Source organism: Cebus imitator, unplaced genomic scaffold, assembly GCF_001604975.1.
Source record: "Cebus imitator isolate Cc_AM_T3 unplaced genomic scaffold, Cebus_imitator-1.0 Scaffold118, whole genome shotgun sequence".
NCBI classification, from domain to species: Eukaryota; Metazoa; Chordata; class Mammalia; order Primates; family Cebidae; genus Cebus; species Cebus imitator.
The window spans coordinates 5,123,051-5,139,724 of NW_016107433.1; the positions used below are offsets into that span (position 1 = coordinate 5,123,051).

Consider the following 16,674-nt stretch of genomic DNA (forward strand, 5'->3'; position numbering starts at 1 on the left):
GTCTACCAAACTGTGTGAACATAGAAAAAGTGAAGTAATATTCAATAAATAATAACTACCATTAATGAAAACCTGAAGTGTATCAGACACTGTGAAACACTTTACATTCTCTCATTCTCATTTTATCCTTACAAGAATTCCATATGGTAGGTGCTACTGTCCCCATTTCTAGATGCTGAAATTGAGGTAAAATGAATGCTTGAGAACAAACAACTAATTCACACAACTAGTTTACACAGTTGGTACTTAATACTAGCATCAAAGTTGATACCAGTATCAAAGTTGAGAGTTCTTCTGAATTTTGCCAGTGCTATGAAATAACGAATCTCTAAAACCTGTAAATATCTCTAAAGAAATATTTTCCTTATTTTGTCTGAAATAAATTTTAGCAAATCTAAACATAACTTAATCATCACATAGCTCACTGTGAAGAAATTTTTAAAACGTAGATTGCTATGAAAGAACCAATGACAGATCCTCATCACATGAAATCTGCATTTCCCACTTTAACGTAGTTACAGATTTGTACTAGATACAAGGGGAACTCTTGAGCCTCTCCGGTAGATGGTTGTTGATGAGAAGGTACCATCACACAAATTTAGGGGTTTCTTTTCTCTGCAGCACAGCCTATCTTACCCTAATGAAAAGGTAGTTTTTAGAGTTACTTCAATACATAATATTATAAAGGTAATTTGAATCACCCTGTTTATGCAATACAAGGGTCATGTACTTTGTTTCTATTGGGCCTCCAGGTTTACTATAACCTAGACAGTGAATATTCTAGATTCTCAGTGTCAGAACCCCAGCTCAGCCAAGTCAAATCAACCCCAAAAAAGGTAGGCCCATGTTACCAAATTCTTCTGAGAATGACTTATATTTGAAAAGCACTCATTAAATTATAAAATTAACACCAGAATTCTAGAATATTCCTAATGTCTAGCCAGTACGTTTTATTTATTTTATTTATTTTTTTTTTGAGATGGAGTCTCGCACTGTCACTGGGGCTGGAGTGCAGTGGCATGATCTTGGCACATTGCAACCTCCGCCTTCTGGGTTTAAGCGATTCTCCTGCCTCAGCCTCCAGAATAGTTGGATTACAGGTGCCCACCACCATGCCCAGCTAATTTTTTGTGTTTTCAGTAGAGATGGGGTTTCTCCATGTTGACCAGGCTGGTCTCAAACATCTGACCTCGTGATTTGCCCGCCTCGGCCTCCCAAAGTGCTGGGATTACAGGCATGAGCCACCGAAAAATCTACGTGGAAAACCCAAATAAGATTAAAAGATAAATAATTTGAACAAAAAAAACTTATAAGTTTTCTCATTAACTGTTACATTAGTGATTCTCAAAAACAGTAACTAAGCTGAATTCTTATTCATATACATACATAATATAGTTTGAATGTGGAAAAAGTTTATAACGTAAAATTTACCACTATAACTGTCTTTAATTGTATGATTTGGTGGCATTAAGTATACTTAAAATGTTGTGCAATCATCACCACTATCTATTTTCAGAATATTATTATCTAAAACAGAAACTCTGTACCTGTAAAGTAGTAACTCTTTATTTCCCCCTCATCACCCTGCAGCCCCTGGTAATCTACTTGTGTCTTTGAGTCATACAAATTTTGAATCATACAATATTTGTCCTTTTGTTTATGGAATTTCAAACTAGACTATTTTCAAAGTCCATTCATATAATAGCATATTATCAAAAACTTTATTCTTTCTGTGGCTGAATGTTCCATTCTATGGGTATATGACGTTTTGTTTATCCATTCATTTGTTGACAGACAATTGGGCTGTTTCCACATTTTGATTATTGTGAACAATGCTGTTGTGAACACTGGTGTATAATGATCTCTTTGGATATATACCTAAGAGTGCAATGATATGTTTAACATTTTGAGCAATTGCCAAGCTGATATCACAGAATCTGCATCATTTTACAGCCCTACCAGCAATGCATGAGGGTTCTAATTCTCTGTATTACTGCTAACACTTGTTATTTTCCCTTTTTTAAAATAAAAGCCACCCTAATGGGTTTGAAGAAGTATCATATTGCTTTTAATTTGCATTTCTCTCATGACTAAAAGAGAATTTAGCATCTTTTCATATGCTTATTGGCTATTTGTATGTCTTCTTTGGAGAAATGTGTATTCAAGTCCTTTGCCCATTTGAAAATTGGGTTTGCCTTTCTGTTGTTGACTTGTAGCAATTCTTTATATATTTTGGATGTTACACTTCATCAGATACATGGTTTGCAAATATTTTCTCCTTTTCTGTGGTTTGTGTTTTTACTCTCAATAGTGTTCTTTGATGCACAAAAGTTTTTACTTATGATAAAGTCCAATTTATCTATTTTTTCCTTTTGTTGTGAGTGCTTTGGGTGTCAAATTTAAGAAATCATCACCAAATCCAAGGTCATGATAATCTGTCTCTGTTTTCTTCTAAAAGCTTTACAGTTTTAGCTCTAAAATTTATGTCTTTAATCCATTTTCAATTTTGGATATGGTATAAGGTATGAGTCCAAACTTGTGCTTTTGCATGTGATATCCAGTTTTCCTAATACTATTTGTTGAAAATACTCTATTTTCCCCCATTGAATGGTCTTGGCACCTTTGAAAAATAATCATTTAACCATATATGTGAGGCTTTATTTATGTACTCTCACTTCTACTTCATTGGGCTATATGTCTATCCTCATGCTAGTATCAAACTGTTTTGGTTACTGCAGTTTTTAGTAAGTTTTAAAATCAGACATTATGTGTCTCTCAACTTTTTCAAGATTATTTTGATTATTCAGGGTCTCATGAAATTCCATATTAATTTCAGGATGAGTTTTTCTACTTCTATTAAAAAACACTATTGGTTTTTTTATAGAGATTAAACTGAATCTATAGATTGCTTTGGGTAGCACTGCTATCTTAACAATATTACGATTTGCAATCCGTGAACATGAGATGTCTATTTATTTGCCTAATTTCTTTCAGCAATATAATACAAGCTTGTGCCTCCATGATTAAATTTATTCCTAAATATTTAATGTTAATGTTTTGGGTGTTATTGTAAATGGAATTGTTTTCTTAATTTGTCAGGTTGTTTATTGCTAGTGAACAGAGGTACAGTTATGCATTGACTAATGATATTTTTGCCAACAACGGACTATATATATGATGGCTGTCCCATAAGAATTACAACTGAGCTAAAAATTCCTATTGCTGACTTAATGTCATAGTGCAATGTATTACTCACATTTGTGGTAATGGTGGTATTAACAAATCTGCACAGCCAGTCATACAAAAGTGAACAGTAATGTGCAAGGCCTTCACATTCACTCACCACTCGCTAGCTCACCCAGAGCAATTTCCAATCCTGCAAACTCCTTTCGTGTTAAGTGTCCTATACAGATATACCATTATCTTTTTTGCCTTATTTTTACTGCACTTTCTCTGTTTAAGTTTAGATACACAAATACCATTGTATTACAAATGCCTGCGGTGTTCAGTACTGTAACATGCTGTACAAGTTTGTAGTATAGAAGCAATAGGCTGTACCACTTAGGTTTGTGTAACTATACTCTATGATATTTGCACAAAGACAAAATTGCATAACAATGCATTTCTCAGAATGTATCCCTGACACTAAATGACTCCTGAGTGTATAACCAACTTCTCAGTATGAATTTTGTATCCTATAACTTTGCTAAATTAGTTTATTACATTTAGCGAAGTGTTTGTGTGTGTGTGTGTGTGGATTCTTTTGAGTTGAATACAAGTGGTGAGTGTGGACATCCTTGTCTTCTTCCTGATTTCAGGGGAAAAGCTGTCAATCTTTCACCACTGAGTATGATGCTAGCTGTAAGTTTTCCACAGATGGCCTTTATCAAGCTAAGAACTTTATTTTTTTTGAGACAGGGTCTCACTTTGTCACCCAGGCTGAAGTACAGTGGCACAATCTTGGCTTACTGCAGCCTTGACCTCCTTGGTTCAAGCAATTCTCCCACCTCAGCCCCCCAGAGTCTACAGGCATATGCCACTATGCCTGGCTAATCTTTTTTTTTTTTTTCTTTTTGTAGAGATGAGGTTTTACCATGTTGCCCAGGGTGGTCTCCAACTCCTGAGCTCAAGCAATCTGCCCGCCTCAACCTCCCAAAGTGCTGTGATTACGGATGTGAGTCACTACGCCTGGCCTGAGTACCTTCCTTTCTATTCCTAATTTATTCAATGTTTTTCATTGTGGGATGTTTTCAGATTTTTCAAGTACTTTTCTACATAAGATCATGCAATTTTATTAATGTGGTATATAAAATGATGGAATTACCTATGTTGGTGCACCCTAACTTTTCTGGGATAAATCCTACTTGGTCATAGCACATAATCTTTTAAACAGGCTGCTGAATTTGGTTTGTTAGTATTTTGTTGAGGATTCTGGCATCTATATTCATAATGAATATAGTCCTATAGTTTTTTGTAATATCTCTGTCTGACTTCAGTGTCAGGGTAATGCTAGGCTTGTGAGTTAGAAAGTGTTTCCCACCTCTTCAATTTTTTTTGCAACGATTTATTTTAACTCTTTTTAACTATTTGGTAGAATTCATCAGTAAAGTTATGTGATTCTAGGCTTCTCTTTGTTGGGAGTTTTTTTTTGTTTGTTTGTTTTTCATTTTAATTCAATATCTTGTTATATGACTATTCAGTTTCCATTTCTTCTCCAGCCAGGTTTGGTATTTTGCATCTTTCTAGGAATATGGCAATTTCACCTAGGTTATCCAATTTGTTAGCATAATATTTGTCAGTATAAAATTTTTCTAGTATTCTCTCACAATCCCTTTTTATTTCTGTAAAGTCAGTAGTGATGTCCCCATTTTCATTTCTGATTTTAATGAGTCCTTTTTCTCTTAGCCAATCTAGTTAAAGGTTTATCAATTTTATCTTCTCAAAGAACCAGGTTTTGCTTTGCTAATTTTTCTTTCTATTCTGTATTTGTCTCTGCTCTCATATTTATTATTTTCTCCCTTCTCGCTTTGGGTTTAGTTTGCTCCTCTTTTACTCATTCCTTAAGGTATACATTTAGGTTATTGGAGTTCTTTCTTCTTTTTAAATGGAGACATTATAGCTACAAAATTTCCTCTTAGCACTGCTCTCCCACATCCATAATTTTTGGCATACTGTGTTTTAGTTTTCTTTTGTCTCAAAGGATTTTCTAATTTCCCTTGTGATTTTTTCCTTCTCATCTCTTTTCAAACAAGAGAGGGAAGCCCTTGTGATTTCTTCTTTGACTCATTTGTTGTACAGCAGTTTGTTTTTTGAATGTCACATAGTTGTGAATTTTCCAGTTTGCCTTCAATTAGCGATTTTTTTTTTTTCTTTTTTTGAGACAGAGTCTCACTCTGTTGAGGCTAGGGTGCAGTGGCAAGATCTCAGCTCACTGCAACCTTTGCCTCCTGGTTTCAAGTGATTCTTGTGCCTCAGCCCCCTCAAGTAACTGGGATTACAGGTGTGCACCACCATGCCTGGATAATTTTTGTATTTTCAGTAGAGACAGGGTTTTACCATGTTTCTCAGCTGGTCTCAAACTCCTGGCCTCAAGTGATCCACATGCCTTGGTCTCCCAAAGTGCTGAGACTACAGGCATGAGCCACAATGGATGGTCTCTATTATTGATTTCTAATTTCATTTAATTCCATTGTTACTGGAGAAGATAATTTGTATGATTTCAATCTTTTTTTATTAGGGGCTGGGCACAGTGGCTCATACTTGTAATCCCAGCACCTCGGGAGGCTGAGGCGGGTGGATCACCTGAGGTCAGGGGACCAAGACCAGCCTGACCAATATGGTGAAATCCCGTCTCTACTAAAAATACAAAAAAAAAAAAAAAAAAAAAATTAGTTGGGTGTGGTGGCGGGCACCTGTAATACCAGCTACTTGAGAGGCTGAGGCAGGAAAATCGCTTGAACCTGGGAGACAGAGGTTGCACTGAGCTGAGATTGAGCCATTGCACTCCAGCCTAGGCAACAAGAGCAAAACTCCGTCTCAAAAAAAAAAAAAAAGGAAAACTTTATTAGGACTGCCTTTGAGGCTGGATATCCCACATGTGATATCCAGGAGAATGTTCCAAGTGCACCTGAAAAAAAATGTGTATTCTGCTGTTGCTAGAAGTGAGGAAGATTGATCTTTATGTCTCTTAGGTCTACCTGATTTATGTTGTTGTTTAAGGCCTCCATTTCCTTACTGATCTTCTGTGTGGTGGTTGTTTCAATCCATTATTGAAAGTGGGATATTGAAGAATCCAACTACCATTACAGAACTATTTCTTTCTTATATTTTATCAATATTTGCTTCATACATTTTGAAACTTGGCTATATACATTTGTAATTACCATTATAATTAATTCATTGATGAATTGAACCTTTTATTAAGAAATAATGTTATTTGTTTCCTGTAATTTTTTGGCTTAAAGTCTATTTTTCTGGCTGGGCATGGTGGCTCATGCCTATCATCCCACCACTTGGGGAGGCCAAGTCAGAAAGATCACTTGAGCCCAGAAGTTTGATACCTGCCTGGCAACATTGTGAAATCTTATCTCTACACATTTTTTTTAAAATTAGCAAGGTGTGGTGGTGGCACATGCCTGTAGTTCCAACTACTCAGGAGGCTGAGGGAGGAGGATCACTTGAACGTGGGAGATCAAGGCAACAGTGAGCTGTGATCACACTACTGCACTCCGGCCTGGTTGACAGAGCAAGGCTCTATCTCAAAAAAAAAAAAAAAGTCTATTTTTCTGACACTACTATAGCCACCTCAGCTTTCTTTTGATTACCACTTGCATAGACTGTTTTTCAGTTCTTCTACTTTCAAATTCTTTGTTTCTTTGTACTGAAAGACAGTCTCTTGTAGACAGTATATAGATGGATTGTGTTTTTCCTATTCTGACAATATTTGCCTTTAAATTGCAGAGTTTAATTCGACTACTTTCAAAGTAATTACTGATAAGAACTCATTGCTACCATTTAGCTATTTGCTCTCTATGTATCTTACATGTTTTTTTTAACCTCAATTCCATCATCACTTAAAAATATGTATATTTAGTTCATATTTTGTAGTGTGCCATTTTTATTGTGTGTGTGTGTGGGTGGGTGTGTGTGTGTGTGTATTATATTTTCTTTGCAGTTACTTTGGGGATTACAATTAACATATTAAAGTTATAACAACCTAGTTTGAATAATGTCAACTTTGTTTCAATAGTATATGTATATACTATTCCTATATATTTCCATCTCTATATTGTCACAGGTAACATATTTTTACATCATATACTATTAACACAAATCTAAAGTTATTGCTTTATGCATCTGCCTTTTAAATTACATAGTAAAAAGAAAATAAACATTACAAATCAAAAATACAATACTGCTTTTATATTTACTTGTGTAGTTACTAGTTCTTTATTTCTTCATATACTTTTGTTTCAGCCTGAAAGACTCCCTTTACCATTTCTTGTAAGGCAAGTGTACTAGTAATAAATTCCTCCAGAGTCTGTTCATCTGAAACTGTCATAATTTTTTTCTCCATTTTTTTTAAGAGTGGGGTGTGCTTCCAGAGAAGACTTGGAACAAGCTAGACAAATTCTAAAAGAGCTGTAATACTTTTCTCCACTCTTGGAGGACAGTTTTTCCAAATATGGAAATATCAGTTATATTCTCTATTTTAAATATGCTATCCCACTTCCTTCTGGCCTTCATAGTTTCTGATGAGAAATCAACTGTTACTGAGGATTCCTTGTACATGAAGAGTACTTGAAGAGTACATGAAGAATACTTTTTTCTTTCTAGATTCTCTTGCTTTGTAGAATTTGAGTATGTGTCTATGGATCTCTCTGACTTCATCCAGCTTAATGTTTAAGTTTTTGGATGTATATATTCATGTTTTTAATCAAATTTGGGAAATATTTTTTCTGCTCTTTTTTCATCCCTCCTGAGACTTGTATGATGCATGTGCTGGTATGCTTGATGGTGTCCCACAAGTCCATAAGGTTCTGTTCCTTTTTCTTCATTCTTTTTCCTTTCTGCTCTTTAAACTAGACAATTTTAATGTCATTATCTCAAGTTTGCTAATTTTGTCTTTTGCCTACTCATACTTGCCACTGAACTCCTCTGGTGAATTTCCATGTACCTCCTGTACTTTTGTTTTCAGGATTTCTATTTGGGTCCTTTTTTATAACTTTTATCTTTTCACTGATAATGCCCTATTTGTACATTATTTTTTCTTTTTTTTAAGAGACAGGGTCTTGCTCTTGTCACTCAGGCTGGAGTACAGTGTTACAACCATAAGTGATTTTAGCCTTGAACTCCTGGGCTCAAGGGATTCTCCTGCCTCAGCTTCTCGGGTGGCTAGCACTACAAGTGTGTGCCACCAGATCTGGTGTTTTTTTTTTTTTTTTTCTTTTTTGAGAAGGAGTTTCCCTCTTATTGCCCAGGCTGGAGTGCAATATTGCAATCTCAGCTCACTACAACCTCTGCCTCCTGGGTTCAAGTGATTCTCCTCCCTGAGCCTCCCAAGTAGCTGGGATTACAGGGGTCTGCAACCATGCCTGGCTAATTTTTGTATTTTTAGTAGAGACAGTTTCACCATATTGGCCAGATTGGTCTTGAACTCCTGACCTCAGGTGATCCACCCACTCAGCCTCCCAAAGTCCTGGGATCACAGGCATGAGCCACTTCACCCAGCTGGACCTGGCTAACTTTAAAAAATATTTTGTACAGATTGGGGGTCTTGTTATATTGACCATGCTGGTTTCAAGTTCCTGGCCCCAGTGATCCTTCCACCTTAGCCTCCCAAAGCACTAGGATTACCGGTGTGCACCACTGTGCCCAGCCTTATACACTGTTTTTCTGATTTTCTATAGTTCTTTGTCCATAGTTTCGGTTTCCCTTTAACTGATTAAGCATTTTTAAGAGAGTTTTAAGATAGTTGGTTTAATGTCTTTGACTAGTAACTCCAATGTCTAGTATTCCTCAGAAATGGTTTCTGTAAAAATTCTCTAAAAAAAAAAATTCATGTGAATGGGCTATACTTTCCTGTTTCTTCATACAATTTGTGACTTTTTTGTTGAGAATAAGATAATTAGACATCTTGAGTACTATAATGTGGTAACTCTCAAAATCAGATTCTATTGTGCTTCAGAAATTGTTGATTTTTGCTTGCTGAAGGCTGCAGTAGTTTATGTGGTCAAATAAGTTTCTCTTCTCTTATTGCTGTAGTCAGGCACCGATGTGACATAGATTTAATTAAATGTATGGATCCAAAAGATAGAAAGAAAAGAGTGTGTTCCGTTACATTTTCTATTAGTTGCCATGAGAAAGCTGCTACAAGCCAGTGGGGGAGGCTAAAAAATAAAAAAGTGTCTTTTCTGGTTCTTCAGGGAACTGCCAGACTGTCCAAATGCACAACTCTTAAAATCTGAAGGAAAAGTTCCTTACTGCCACTGCTGGCAATAGCCAACTACTCCAGAAATGTGAACTACCATGGCTGTAGCAGGTCTGAAGAAAGGGGGTTGATAGCTGGTTCATGCATATCACTCTGTTATTGCAATTCAGGTGTCCTTTTCTTCATCAAGCGCTCCTCAGATTGCTATAAGTGTTCAGTTTCCAGAATTCAAAAATAGTTTATTATAATATCTTTTTCACATTTAATGGTTTTGTTAGAGAGACCAAGCTGTGAAACTTCCTATTCCATTTGTGACATTTTTCCAGGATGTCACTCTCTTCTTTACATATTTTTCCATAGTCACTGATGTGACAGTAAAAATTCCCTCAAGATGTACAGGTATGTGCATTTTCACAAGAAAATATTTTCAGAAGAAAGGCAGGCAATGGCCACTGAACCATCTTTTGGGTTTTTGAACCATTTTTAAAACAAAAAAGTGATGTCATCTAAAAACCCAACAACTATGTGTGTCTAGATTTGAAATTTGAGAGTTTTTGTCGCCGGGCGCGGTGGCTCACGCCTGTGATCCTAGCACTTTGGGAGGCTGAGGCAGGTAGATCACGAGGTCAAGAGATCGAGACCATCCTGGTCAACACGGTGAAACCCCGTCTCTACTAAAACTACAAAAAATTAGCTGGGCATGGTGGCGCGTGCCTGTAATCCCAGCTACTCAGGAGGCTGAGGCAGGAGAATTGCCTGAACCCAGGAGGCGGAGGTTGTGGTGAGCCGAGATCGCGCCATTGCACTCCCGCCTGGGTAACAAGAGCGAAACTCCGTCTCAAAAAAAAAAAAAAAAGTTTTTGTCATTGTTAATTTCTGTCATGTGGATTCTTCCCACCAATCCTTCTCTTACAAAATGTACGCCAAGAAATTAGGAAGAGATTCATTGTTCTATTAGACAGAAGGCTTACATTTTAAGATGTGTTTATTTGTGATACAAATTAAATGTAAATCTTATTAAAAATAAGAGTTGTCTATCTCAAAAGGTTATAATGGTTAATCCATTTACATAATATTCTCAAAATGACAAAACTGTAAATATGGGGAATAGACAAGAGATGTGCAGGTATTAGCAGCTGGGGTATAGGAGGATTGGTTGTGGTTATAAAAAAAAAATGGCATGAGGAATACTTGTGGTGACTGAAGTTCTGTATCTTGAATGTACTGGAGGTAACATGAATCTACACATGATACACCTGCATTGAACTAAATCAGACACACACACACAAATGCATGTTAAAGCTGTGAATTCGGCATAAGGTCACTAGATGTCAATTTCTTGGTTGTGATACTGTACTATAGTTATACCAGATATAGTTACCACTGGGGAGAACCTGGGTGAAGGGTACAAGAGATCTTTCTGTACTGTTACTAACTGCAACTACATTTAAATCTAGTGTTTCCAAAATAAGCTGCGGCTGAGTGTAACAGTATACAATAAATCATCTCTCCTGCTGTCTTAGCTGAAGAATTGAAAAACATTTTCAAAATAAAAAGTTAAAAAAATAAGTCTTGTGAGTTAAAAGCATGTTGGGCAAGAGAACTGGCTTGGAAGTAAAAGGGCTGCTTGTTTTGGCTCTAAGTTTCTCAAGCTTTCTGCATCTCATCTGTAAAAGGGACTTTCACAATACTGTTGAAAAGCCTATATGAAGAATATATTTAAAAGCACTGAAGGGCCAGGCGCAGTGGCTCACACCTGCAATCCCAGCACTTTGGGAGGTCAAGGTGGGTAGATCACGAGGTCAAGAGATGAAGACCATCCTGACCAATATGGTGAAGCCCCATCTCTACTAAAAAATACAAAAATTAGCTGGGCATGGTGGTACACATTTACAGTCCCAGCTACTCAGGAGGCTGAGGCAGGAGAATTGCTTGAACCCAGGGGGCAGAGGTTGCACTGAGCTGAAATTGCACCACTGTACTCCAGTCTGGTGTCAGAGTGAGACTCCATCTCCAAAAAAAAAACACCGTGAAAATTGTGATACGTGTTATTTTGAGATTCTTGAAATAACAGTATTTAATATTTACTGTGTGTTTTTATGTGCTCTTCATATTACAAGATCTTCTAATAACACTAATTTTCTAATAACTTAATCTTCTTGATAACCAAATAAGACCATCATATAACTAATCCCATTTGAAAAAAAAAAAAAAAAAAAAAAAAAAACCTTAAAAATTCAGAACGGTTAAGTATATTGCATAAGGTCATTCAATCAATAAAAATAGTTACCATTTATTGAATGCTTACTATGTACTTGGCGCATACTTAACATTATATCATTTATTTAATGCTATGAAGCAGGTGTTATTATTTTCCACTTTATAGAGCAGTACTAACTTAACCAAGGTTGTATACAAATCTTGTAAGATGCAGGCCTGAATTTTGAATTCAGGTCTTTTTTATAGTTGACCACCATAGTAACTACCTACTTACGAATAGCTTTTAAGACTGGCATATAACATGCAATGTTTACAAAATCTTTTGTTGCTAAATCTAGAAAAAATATTAGTTTTCCCTCCAACTATTTTTCTTCTTTAAAGCTTAAAAAACTCTTTCCACAAATTTCTTTTTTCTTTTACTTCTTAAGAAGGTGACTTTTAATCAATTTTATTAATTCACTTCTTTTACTTTCCCTACTATTCAAGAAACACCTTATAAAAATCTAAGTTTGGCTAATAATGAATGCTTACTACTAATTTTATCACAGCCATTTTCTCTCTCACTGTTTATTTCCTTTGATTCTGCTCTTAAAATTATTTTATTATAAAAAACAGAAGTCTTGGCCAGGCACAGTGGCTCATGTCTGTAATCCCAGCACTTTGGGACATGGAGGCGGGTGGATCATCAGAGGTCAGGAGTTCGAGATCAGCACGGCCAACATGGCGAAAACCCATCTCTACTAAAAATACAAAAATTAGCCAGGCGTGGTGGTGGGTGCCTGTAATCCCAGCTACCTGGGAAGCTGAGGCTGGAGAATCTTTTGAATCAGGGAGGCAGAGGTTGCAGTGAGCTGAAATTGCGCCACTGCACTCCAGCCTGGGAGACAAGAGTGAAACTCCAACTCAAAAAAAAAACCCCAAAAAACAAAAACCAGGACGTCTCTATGAATTAGAAGCAACTGGAGGGGTTAAATATTTGTTATAAGAGTTTCTCATGTTTTTCCCACATTATAAGTTATGCTTAATTATTCCTAGGTTTGATTTTGCTGTCAATTTATTTTTCAACTCATAGAAACCCCAATATTCGATAGAACTTCCTCTATTCAACAGTACAGATAGACGTCAATTCCAGAAGCCTCTCTACATCCACATCACAACCCCTGTATTTCTTATTCACATGCTATAAATATGATTTCCTTGAGACTTTGTTTTTGGTTTCTGTCAGTTTATTTTTATTTCCACTTTGTTTTATATGCTGCCTCCTTCAAGATCTCTAAAAAGGGAAATACTCCCTCAATATTCTTTATAATCCATTTTCTTTTTGTTTGATCTCTTAGAAATCTTTATTACACAAAGATTTTCCAGTTTTTTTCTACACTCATACCTCTTTTCCAGCTCATAAATGACATTTCTTACTTGCTGAATAGCTTCACAGATCAACTTTATTTCCCTCAAAACCAAATTAATGGAGTGCGGCCAGGCACCGGGGCGGTGGATCATTGGACGCTGTGAGCGACAGGTGTCAGAGGCAGCGAGGAGGGGGGCCGCCCGCCACAGCGGCAGCAGTTGGGCCTCCCGCTCCGGAGGATCAAGAATGCAGAAAGGGGGCCGGGGGACCGCCCCTGGCCGGCCGAAGCCAGGAACTCCAACGTGGAGAACCTGCCCCCGCATATCATTCACCTGGTGTACAAGGAGGTGACGACACTGACTGCAGACCCACCCGATGGCATCAAGGTCTTTCCCAACGAGGAGGATCTCACAGACCTCCAGGTCACCATTGAGGGCCCTGAAGGGACCCCATATGCCAGAGGTCTGTTCCGCATGAAACTCCTGCTGGGGAAGGGCTTCCCTGCCTCCCCACGCAAGGCCTACTTCCTGACCACGATCTTCCACCCGAATGTGGGCACCAATGGCGAGATCTGCACAACGTGCTCAAGAGGGACTGGACAGCTGAGCTGGGCATCCGACACGTGCTGCTGACCATTAAGTGCCTGCTGATCCACCCTAACCCCAAGTACTCAACGAGGAGGCGGGCCGCCTTCTCCTCCAGAACTATGAGGAGTATGCCGCTCAGCTCCTCTGCTCAGAGATCCACGGGGGCGCTGGTGGGCCCAGTGGCAGGGCCGAAGCTGTTCATGCCCTGGCCAGTGGCACTGCAGCCTCCTCCACCAATCCTGGGGCCCCAGGAGGCCCAGGAGGGGCTGAGGGCCCCATGGCCAATAAGCATGCTGGCGAGCAGGACAAGAAGCTGGCGGCCAAGAAAAAGACAGACAAGAAGCGGGCACTGGGGAGGCTGTAGTAGGCTCTCCTCCTCTTTCCACTGCAACCCCAATATCTCCTGTCCCCTCCCTCCAACTCTGAACAGTCACTCAGACCACAGTGCAATCAAGTTAGAACTCAGAATTCAGAAACTAACTCAGAACTGCACAGCTTCATGGAAACTGAACAACTGGCTCTTGAATGTTGACTGGATAAACAATGAAATGAAGGTAGAAATAAAGATGTTCTTCGAAACCAACAAGAATTAAGACACAATATACCACAATCTCTAGGACACACTGAAAGCAGTGTCAGGCCGGGCGCGGTGGCTCACGCCTGTAATCCCAGCACTTTGGGAGGCCGAGGCGGGTGGATCACGAGGTCAAGAGATCGAGACCATCCTGGTCAACATGGCGAAACCCCGTCTCTACTAAAAACTACAAAAAATTAGCTGGGCATGGTGGCGCGTGCCTGTAATCCCAGCTGAGGCAGGAGAATTGCCTGAACCCAGGAGGTGGAGGTTGCGGTGAGCCGAGATCGCGCCATTGCACTCCAGCCTGGGTAAAAAGAGCGAAACTCTGTCTCAAAAAAAAAAAAAAAAAAGAAAGAAAGAAAGCAGTGTCTAGAGGAAAATATATGGCAATAAATGCCCACATGAGAAGGAAGGAAATATTTAAAATCGACACCCTATCATCAAAATTGAAAGAGCTAGAGGAGCAAGATTAAAAAAAAAACAAAAAACCTAGCAGAAGACAAGAAATAACTAAGATCAGAGCAGAACTGAAGGAGATAGAGACATAAAAACCCTTCAAAAAATCAATAAATCCAGGAGCTGGTTTTTTCGAAAAGATCAACAAAATAGACCACTAGCCAGATTAATAAAAAAAAGAAGAGAGAGAATAATCAAATAGATGCAATAAAAAACAATAAAGGGGATATCACCACAGATTCCACAGAAATACAAACCATCATCAGAGATTATTACAAACAACTATATGCACATAAACTAGTAAACCTGGAAGAAATGGATAAATTCCTGGACACTTATATCCTTCCAACTCTAAACCAGGAAGCAGTCAAAACCCTGAATAGACAAATAACAAGGGCTGAAGTTGAGGCAGCAATCAACAGCCTACCAACCAAAAAAAGCCCAGGTACAGATGGGCTCACAGCCGAATTCTTCCAGACATACAAAGAGGAGCTGATACCATTCCTTCTGAAACTATTCCAAACAATACAAAAAGAGGGAATCCTTCCCAAATCATTTAATGAGACCAACATCATCCTGATACCAAAACCTGGCAGAGACTCAACAAGAAAAGAAAACTTCAGGCCAATATCCATGATGAACACATATGCAAAAATCTTCAATAAAATACTGGCAAACCCATTGCAACAGCACATGAAAAAGCTTATCCATCACGATCAAGTAGGCTTCATCCCGGGGATGCAAGACTGGTTCAACATACGCAAGTCTATAAACGTAATTCACCACATCAACAGAACCAAAGACAAAAACCCCATGATTATCTCAATAGATGCAGAGAAGGGCTAATATCCCGAATCTACAAAGAAATAATGCAGATTTAAAAGAAAAAAACAAACAAGCCCATTCAAAAGTGGGCAAAGGATATGAACCAACACTTTACAAAAGAAGACATATATGAGGCCAACAAACATGAAAAAGTGCTCACCATCACTGGTCATTAGAGAAATGCAAATCAAAACCACATTGAGATACCATCTCATGCCACTTAGAATGGCAATCATTAAAAAATCTGGAGACAACAGATGCTGGAGAGGATGTGGAGAAACAGGAACATTTTTACACTGTTGGTGGGAGTGTAAATTAGTTCAACCATTACGGAAGACAGTGGTGGGGATTCCTCAAGGACCTAGAAACAGAAATTCCATTTGACCCAGCAATCCCATTACCGGGTATATATCCAAAGTATTATAAATCGTTCTATTATAAGGACACAGGCATATGAATGTTCACTGCGGCACTGTTTACAATAGCAAAACCTGGAACCAACCCAAATGCCCATCGATGATAGACTGGACAGGGTAAATGTGACACACACACACCACAGAATACTATGCAGCCATAAAAAACGATGAGTTCGTGTCCTTTGTAGGGACATGGATGAACCTGGAAACCATCATTCTCAGCAAACTGACCTAAGAACAGAAAATCAAACACTGCATGTTCTCACTCATAGGCGAGTGTTGAACAATGAGAACACATGGACACAAGAAGGGGAGTATTGCACACTGGGGTCTGTAAGGGGGATATAGGGGAGGGACAGCAGGGGGCAGAGAGGTGGGGAGGGATATCATGGGGAGAAATGCCAGCTATAGGTGATGGGGAGGAAGGTGGCAAACCACATTGCCATGTGTGTACCTATGTAACAATCTTACATGTTCTTCACATGTACCCCAAAACCTAAAATGCAATAAAAAAATTAAAAAAAAAACAAATTAATGGCTTATATTCTTTGTCACTGAAGATATAATCTTTATAATTCTTTGTCAGTATTCCCTCTTTCCTACTCATCATGGTCAACCTGAGGTTTTCAATTTAAATAATCTAAATCAAAATCACGAAGAAGCGTTGTTAAAAATGCAGATTAATTCGTTCTACTATAAGGACACATGCACACGAATGTTCATTGCAGCACTGTTTACAATAGCAAAGACCTGGAGCCAACCCAAATGCCCATCGATGATAGACTGGACAGGGAAAATGTGGTACATATACACCA

The 16,674-nt window shown here is 38.2% G+C and overlaps 1 non-coding gene and 1 pseudogene across 1 annotated transcript; one reads left to right on the plus strand and one right to left on the minus strand.

Moving 5' to 3' along the window:
- Nucleotides 1-564: 564 nt before the first annotated feature.
- Nucleotides 565-14,045, plus strand: LOC108311703 (annotated as a pseudogene).
- LOC119472798 lies at nucleotides 7,593-7,652 on the minus strand. Its single transcript, XR_005201980.1, has one exon. It is a non-coding gene; the product is annotated as a U7 small nuclear RNA (small nuclear RNA).
- Nucleotides 14,046-16,674: the final 2,629 nt, after the last annotated feature.